Consider the following 9,383-nt stretch of genomic DNA (forward strand, 5'->3'; position numbering starts at 1 on the left):
ATGTTCTCGAATCCGGTCATTGGGCACACATTTGTAGAGCTCGTGAAGAAATTGTCACCACCTACAAAGCATATTGTGAAGCAAGAGAAGCTCACTATGTGGAACAAGAAGATCATGGAGATGATCTAGAGTGAAGGGTTGAAGACTACAAATCTGGCTAGGATTAATAGATCGCCAATTTTGTTTAAGTCTTTATTTTTCCAAGAGATGTAATAGGCAATTGCCATATACTTTGTAATAAATGCCAATGGTTTAGTCTTTCTTCAAAGTAGGCCCACCCAAAGTAAGTATGATGTCTAGGAAGGTTATGAGATTAGTAGTACTTAAGTGAGCATTGCTCCACCGACATCTTTCTACTCACCTAGTCACATTTATTTTGGAATTATCAAAAGAAGTTAGAGGACTACCATTGTTTTGCATTAACTAACATTTTGGATTAGATTTTCATTGGTCAAAGAGATAATGATGTAACTATGTTGGCTTATGAATAAAATTTCGAGTTCTTTTCATTATGACTCCATTTTGATTATGAGCATATGACTTTGTGACTATGATGGCTGGGCCATCAGTATTGATTCAAGGACATGGAATAGCCCAAGTTCTGCCTTGCCAAATGGCACCTTGATTACTGTCACAGAAACTCTCTACGCTTCTAGGTCAAATCGCACCTATGAATAGCCAACGGATTCAAGCGAAAGCGCATGTAGAGAACGAAAGTGAGTTCCTTTGCAATGCCGCTAATGATTACGAACAAAGGCGCATCTTACAGAAGTTTATGTGTCTCTCTAATAGACTCTATGTCACTATTCGAGCTATTAAATCCAATAAAAGTTATGAGAGAAGATCTCTTGGATTTAGACACATAATAGCTTTGTCACGACAGGATAGGTCATCCTAGTCATGATGATCCATCTACTAAAGACTTCACACGGATATCTATTTTCTCGAGCGAAACGAAGCATGAATCAAAAGTTGATTCTTGGACAAAGTGTGACCGCCGCTGCCGTCCACCACCAGCCTAGGGCTGGCATAGTCCTTAACCATGATGCCATGGATAGCATACATCATGGTGATGACGCCACTGGTGATGTTCCAATCACCAACTTTGCTTCAAATAGCGTTTCAAACGCTCATCCAAACAAAATCCTCATTGGTTGCTTCTAATGCCTCTCGCTCATTTTACAAAGCCCGTTCCTTAAGGAAATTATGACTGAGACCGTCCTATGCAAAGGATATGAAAATACTCATTTTGTTCTTACATAGAACCCATGGGGATTCTATGGACTGATTCAACCAACTTGCGGACGTTTAAATATCTCATGATGTTAGTTGACACGCAAACACGTTGGTCACGTGTTGTGCCATTGTCCACTTGTAATGTTGCTTCTGCTACACTCCTAGCATATATCATATGACAATGGGCTCACTCCCTGAATCATCCTATTCAGTCAATTGGATTTAACTATGCTAGAGAGTTTACATCGAAGACTTTCGATGGTTATTGCAATGGGACTGATGTTGGACATCATATTCCCATGTACACACCCAAATGGTCTCGCGGAAATGACTACGATGGTCGTCAGGATTTGGTAATGCGCACCAACCTCTTTATATCCACTTGGGGTGATGCAATATCGCATGCAGCTATGCTAATTCATCTACGACCCATCGCCACTCAATCTACCTCTGCGTTACAGCTAGTGACTGGGTACAAGTATCGTACTTAGGCATATTTGAGTGTGCCAATTGCACCGCTACAACGCACTATGACAGGTCCTTACAGACAAATGGGCAACTACGTTGGATTTGAGACTCCGACAATCATCCACCACTTAATGCCCTTGCAAGGCGATCTCATTACCGCTAGATTTGCGGGTTGTCACTTTGATGAGACAGTCTTCCAGTTGTTAGGGGGAGATAAGAACACGAATATTCAACATGAACGATATGAATTGTCGTGGTCTGTCCCCACTATGTCTCATCTCGGTCCCCATTAAAGTGACGAGATCACACATCTGCTACAAATATGTCTGCAAGGAAGGACGTCCCTACAAGAGGACGTAGTGCCACCCTACACAGAGGTAGGCATGGAGCCAATGCCAAAGAGAGTGACACTCTGGCGTTATAGGCCATGACCCGAGCTATGATGTGTGGGAGGCCCGTGGGTTCGAAGTATACTTTGGCACATTCCAATCCTTTGATAATCAAGACTCAAAATCCATCTCATGAGTATCTTTTGGGTTATGGTTATCGTTGGGGGAAGCCTCAACATCAGAACCTATTCTTGAGAATATAGAGCTCTTTGAAAATTGCACTAGTGTACATGAGACGTGGGATAGAAACTCCATCATAATTGATGATGTAGTTGCGCATTTCGTTGTGCATGAGTTTGTTGAGTCCGATGATATCGAACCACGCTCCATTGATGAATGAATACCAATGTAGAGAAATTTGACCTAAATGGAAAGATGTGATCTAGGTTAAGTTGAATTCTCTAACGAAGAGGAAGGGTTTTGAGCCAATGATGTCAACACCTCCTAACATAAAACCTGTTGACTAATGGATATTTGTTAGAAAGCGTGATAAGAAAAAGATATGGCAATCTCACCTTATGGCGCAAGGCTTCTCACAAAACGCCCTGGAATCGACTACAATGAGACATATTCTCTTGTAATGGATGTCAGTGCACTCCACTGCCCTACCAGTTTGGTAGTTTCCGAATAACTGATCATGCAGCTTACGAATGTGGTCACTACGTATCTCTATGGGGATCTAGATACGGAATATACATGAAGGTTCATGGTGAACTTCATTTACCCAAGTCAAGTGGCTCTAAACTACGGAGCGCGTTTTACAAGAGATTGAAAAGGTCACTAAAGTGACTACTTGATTGGGAAGGGATATGCCCGCACGTTTCCATAACAAGTTTCGGATTCTATCGCGGTTAATGTTGGACATGATCTTCATTAGAAGCCCTTAAAGAGTTAAGGGAAACCGCTGAACACTTGAAATCTGAGTTTGAGATTAAGGATTTTGGGAACACGATTATGTCTCGGTTTGGAACTTGAGCATCGTGTCGATAGATGCTTCGGCATTTTGACAGGGTTAAAGCCTTCAAGCACCCTTATGATCGTCAGTAGTCTTGATCCTGAAAAGGATCCTTTTCATCCAAAGGATGATGACGAAGATGTGCTAGAGGCAGAAGTGTCTTACTTAAGTACAATAGGCGCATTATTGTACTTATCTCAATGCACAAGACCAGACATCTCATATGTTGTGAACTTGTTAGCTAGATATACCTTTGCGCCAACGCGACACCATTAGATTGGTGTAAAAGATATCTTTCAGTACTTGAGATGTACGATTGATATGGGCTTGTTCTATCCCTACAGAGAGATGATGGATTCGGACCCATTACACACCAGGAACGCCGCCAACACTGGCCTGCTTCCACTATCCCCATCCCAAAACAACATGTGTTTTGGAAGGTTTTGCTGATATTGGGTATCTCTCTGACCCATACAAAGGTCATTCCCAAACTGGTTAAGTGTTCACCATGGGTAAAGACCATGATATCTTGGAGGTATATAGAATAGACCCTAGTCGCTATATCTTCGAACCATGCAGAGATTATTTCTCTTTACGAAGTGGTTCGTGAATGTTTATGGATTGGATCCAGAACTACGCATGTTCGAACAATTGTGGTTTGAAGTCTACCATAGATGAGCCTACAAGCATTTAGGATAATGCTGCTTGTTTTGAACAAATGAAGCAAGGCTACATCAAAAGCGACAACACCAAGGATAATCAGCAACAACAAACTCTCCTCAAGATCAAAGTGAACTAGGTTCGATCTGAGGACAGTATGGCAGACTTTCTCACTAAGTCATTGCCTAAATTCCACTTTCGAGAAACATGTTGGTAGCATCGTTTGCGGAAGTTATCCGAACTCCAATGACCGTAGTCGTCAGGGGGAGATGCAGATATCAGGGGGAGGTGTTTACATGTATGGTCTCGAAACGTGAAGGGTGTGTTGTGCTCTTTTTCCCTTTCGACAGAGGTTATTTTTGTCCCACTTGGTTTTTGTTACTCGGCAAGGGTTTTAATGAGGCAAGGAGAGGAGCACCACGTTTGGGCGACACAAGGGGGAGTGTTCAAGTAAATCCAGAATATATGTCTGGTCCAAACTCTAGGTTACTTGACCTAGTGGTAATAAGGTTAGAATTAGAGATAATATCGGAGAATCTTGGAGATATCCAATCAATTGTAATATTACGTTTCCTTATAGAATTCTGATTCTATGCCTTGTAATCCTCTATATAAAGAGGCCCCTATTATCAATGAAAGTACGACTCAATTCTCTCCCAATTTCATTTTTCCTTAAACATGTTTTATTTTTTTAGTTACATGGGGCCTAAAAGGAAAAAACAAAGAGCAAAGGGAGCAAATTAACTAGAAGACCTATCAGCAGGTTTGTTTCTGGACTTTCTAACTCTAGCAACAGAGTCCATTTCATCTAAATAAGCTTTCAAGGCATGAGAGGGAGGATCTTCAAATTCAACAGTTCCATAGTCATGGGTAATGCTGTTCTTTGCAAGACAATCAACAACAACATTGCATTCTCTATAAATGTGTTTCAAAGACACAGATTGAAACTGAGCAAACATATTTTTGCAGCAAGAGATAAGAGAGCCAAGGGGATGCAACGATATATCATTGTCAGTAATAAGTCTAACCAAGATAGTAGAATCAGTTTCGATCTCCAACATACTAATTCCACATTTATGAGCTTGCTTTAGACCTTAGTACAGGCCCCATGATTCGGCATGAAGAACTTCCCCAATACCCAAATTGGCTTGGAAACCTTTAATCCAGCTCCCATCAGAGTTTCGAATGACACCACGTGCACCAATTTTTCCAGAGTTGCCACTTCTAGAGCCATCAACATTAAGTTTAAAAGCACCAACAAATGGTTTAGACCAATTTAGCATATTTAAACAATAATCTGAGGTCAAAGATAGCTTAGCTTGAGCTGCACACCATCCCTTTGCAGCATTGCTTATGAGAATATCAGGAGAATGAGGATAATGAAAACCTGGATCAAATATGTGCTTGTTTCTCCATTTCCAGATAAACCAACAGATAAACACAAAGAAGGAACTCCACTGAATATCCATGTCAAAATTAATATTGCTAAGAAGATGAGCTTTAATCCATCCAATCCAACTCATGGAGAACGTATTTGCAATAGCAGGAGGAAGATTAAAGGAGCTCCAGATAAACTGAATGGCAAGGCAATCTCTAAAAAGATGAACTAAAGATAAGGGTTAATGTGTCTCAAAATCTCGATTCATAAAAATTTCTTAAATCAATAAATAATCGGTATTAATTATGCAAACAAGTATGAAAGGCTTTGTGCATTTTGACTCCAAATGATCTCTGGATTTTTATCTTCTTAGCCTCATATCATAAATTTATTAGTCGATTTTTACCTGCGCAATTTGATTTCCCGGATCTAATTGGTTGCAACTGCTTTGTTAGCTTATCGACCACCATATCGAGTGGCGGTGATTAGTGGTTTGACAGTGGTATGAGGAGCTATGGATGATAATGAAATTCAAATTGTGTTGGTCACTAATTGTTTGTATTCCTTCGTGGTTAGATCTAAAGCTACGGTAAAGCATATCCTAAACTCTGGTCCATGGAATATTGATAACTATTTACTTAATACGGTTTATTGGCCAAGGATCTAGTTATTGAAGTCGATTTCTCTCTTAATTTAATTTTGGTGCACACTCCCAACTTGTGCCGGTGATGATCTTTGATGGTAGTGGACTGAATATTGGTTGGAAAATGGGTAGAGTTGTGGAGGTGGAGCATCCAATAAAATATCCTAAGACTTTCTTGAGGTTTAAGGTATTAATGGTAAGAAGCCTCTATTCGATCGGTTCTAGCACCCAAAAGAGGGTTTTCAGAACATTAGAAAATTAGAATTCAATTTGAACGTCTTCGTGATTTCTGCTACTAATGTGGTCACATTGGCCATGCTTTGAAGACTTGCAAATGGGATGATTGCCACCGAAAATAGCTTACTCTGGATTCAGAAACTAAGGTTGGTATTTCTTGGAGGCTAACATTTGATGAACCTTCGGTGAAGGACACAATGGTGCCTCTACCAGACTTTTGGGATAAGTTAGGGGGTCAAAGTTCTATTCAGGCCAGTGTATAGTCCAAATCCCCATTCCAACCTGAAGTGGAACTCACAGCTAGTCTTTGATCGTCTTAAATTAAAATGCTAAAATGAGTTATTGGAAGATGTGGATAGCAACAAAGAGATGGAAGAGTGCTGGTGACCTAATGAAGAACTTAAGAATTCTATTCTAGATCATTGATAGTGATGATATTATCGCTCATCAAACTCACAGTAGTAAGAGCATAAATTCAAAAAGTAAATATTTGCATAAGAATGCTAATGCAGCTATTATTCCATCTCCAAATTTGATTGATGATGAGTTACACAAGGTGCCAGTTACAAGGGGCGTACTACTGAACAAGGTTGTGGTGGTGGGCCCCATTCCACCACAAGGAAGCCATGAGGATTATATCATGGAATTGTCAAGGTTTGGGTCCTATCTTGACAGAAAATGCTTTAGAAAATCTTAGGAGTAACCTGGACCAGAATATCTATTTTATTATGGAAACAAAAAAAAAAGTTAGATGGTATTAAGAGGAGTTTGGGTATATGAATAAATGGCAGGTTAATTAGTGGAGCAATAAGACAAATCTACGGGTTGGCTCTTTTTTGGGATGATTTGGTGGATATTTCTATTATTGACAAGTTCAAATATATCACTGATACTTATGTTACTTGTTTGAAAATAAATAAATGTTCTAGGTATTCTTTTGTCTATGGTCCTCCTAGTGAGATGGCATGGGAAGGAAGGAATTTTGGAAGTTACCTTCTACTATAGATGTCTGTATCTATGGACCTTGGTTATGCATTGGAGACTTCAATGAGATCATGCTTATGGTGGTGCTTTAAGAGAGGAAAGAAGAATGCAGTTTTTCAAAGATTTCATTTTTGATGCAAAATTGAACAGTAGTTATAGTGGTCCATTATTCACTTGGTTCAAAATTTTAAGGATCGAAGTTTGTTTCAAGGAAGGTTGGATAAGGTCTTGCTTAGTGAGGATTGGTATGAATGTTGGCTAAATTCTGAAGTAATCATTACCTAATTGCAGTACGTTCTTTGCTCACCAAAAGATTCAAAAGTGTCAAGGCCTTTTTGCTTTGAAGAGAAATAGAATCGAGACCCAGAATGCAAAAATGTTATTTCTAGTTGTTAAAACAAACCTTATTCTGGCAACAACCACGTTCAATGGAAGACGAAATTAAATGCATGTAGAAATGTTTTGTTGAGATGGAGCATTCAGAAGTTTGGAAATTCGAAAATGAAACTTAATTGATGAGTTTTTATTGGAATCATCTCAATTCTAGCTCTTATCATCCTCTCCATTCTTCCTCTGTTTTCTTACTTTCTTTTATATTTTCTTTAGTTATTCTTTGCTAGACTTTTTGTTAGGGTCATGATGGAACCTTAGCTCGACTATTTTACATTTTTAGTTGAATGATTATTAGTTATGAATTTGATGTTGAGTTTTTAATCACCGTAAGAATTGTCACTTATTTCATAATCCTATTGATTGGTACTTTTATGTTTTTTTTTTTTAAGTTATTTGATGCAAGAGTAGGTAGATGACCATAGTGAATCTTGAATGTTTTTTGTGATTAAAAATCATAAACTGATCGATAGAGTAGATGTCATGCTATATTGATCAATGTGATTCCTTTTGTTCTCATTGTGATTCTGCTACTTCAAAAGCCAGAGTTGGTTCCATGGCGCCTAAGGACAAGATGGTTTCATTGTTTATATATTGTCAGTCAATTAAATATTCACATATCCTACATTTTCAAAAAGAAAAACATGGTTGCCGATAAGCTAGCAAATCATGGTGTGGCTAATAATGGAACTTATTAGTGCAATTTTCCGCCTCGTTTCCTACAGCATTCACTTGGGCATGATCTTTTTCGCATGTCTCGTATTATCTTCATTGGCTTATTGTTATTCTGAGTTCATATATTTGAGTTCCAACATATATACCCACTAAGTTATCTAATTGTTTTTCTCTTCTGTTTGGATGGTGGTCTTGGCCGAATCCAACTAGAAATAGATCATCTATTGCAAACTTCAAATATCAATCATTCTAGATTGATCAACAAAACTTTTTATTATAAATATGCACTGACGACCTGCTTGAGTCTTGCCCAATCCAATCATATTGTAAACATCGAAAGAAATGAAGAATGGGGTTGATGTTTATAATGAATGTCCTTCTAAATGAGAAATGATATTTGCTTGATTGAAATGAATAATGATTACAGAAGAGCACACATTTATACTACAATTGTGAGAAGGCCTAGCTGTTATCAGACAATAAGATTACATGTGAATGTTAAGAGAGTTGTCAGATGTGCAATTCAATATATAGTTATACTTGATCTTCATAGTCTGTAATGTAGCAACAAACTTTGTCTATTGTACTTGGGTGAGAGAGAACGAGTTGTCTCCCAATATTGTGTTGTGTGACATGCAATCTTGTGATTTTGTTCTGCTAATATGTTCATGTTATCACTAGTCCTATATAGTCATACATGATTTCTTCGAAAAGTTATCAGTCTTTTGGGTGTGTTAGATAGATTATACTTGTTTCTTCATGCAACAAAGAACTTGGTATACTGACACTAAACAATGAATACAAATTAACCTTAAATTCCATGTCTTGCTATAGCATTGTCCAAGCCTAATCTATTTGTTGAAAAATTTAAAATGATCTTGCAATTTTGAATGAGTGGCTGAAGCTAATGCCAATTGAAGTGTAAAATTTCCGGGATGAGTAATTGGAGTGTAAAATTTTTAGGATGAATCACACTGTCAAGTCCAAACTAAATTTGTCATGTGGTTCCTACATAGGTTTCATTTCCTATATCATTGTTGGTCACTTGAGCGGAAAAAAAAAAATTCAATCGCCACCGTAATTGTTAGCACCAACTATGTAGATGAGATCAAAGTCATGGTATTGACCTTCATAACATGCCCATAATCTATATTGCCAAAATATTTGTGAGAAAATGTACAATTTATTAGTGAGAGTTTGATACGGACCCAGTATGTAGAACTCGGAGATAGTGCGATTGATAATAATAATTTTCTATAAAGTATGACAATTTCTTGGAGGTTTGTAGATAAAAGCAAGCACTTGAATTTTGCTTCTTGGTTCAATTGTAATATTAGCCTCATATTTGTAATCCCCAATAATGTCTGG

Source organism: Rosa chinensis, chromosome 5 (genome assembly GCF_002994745.2).
Source record: "Rosa chinensis cultivar Old Blush chromosome 5, RchiOBHm-V2, whole genome shotgun sequence".
Classification (NCBI taxonomy): domain Eukaryota; kingdom Viridiplantae; phylum Streptophyta; class Magnoliopsida; order Rosales; family Rosaceae; genus Rosa; species Rosa chinensis.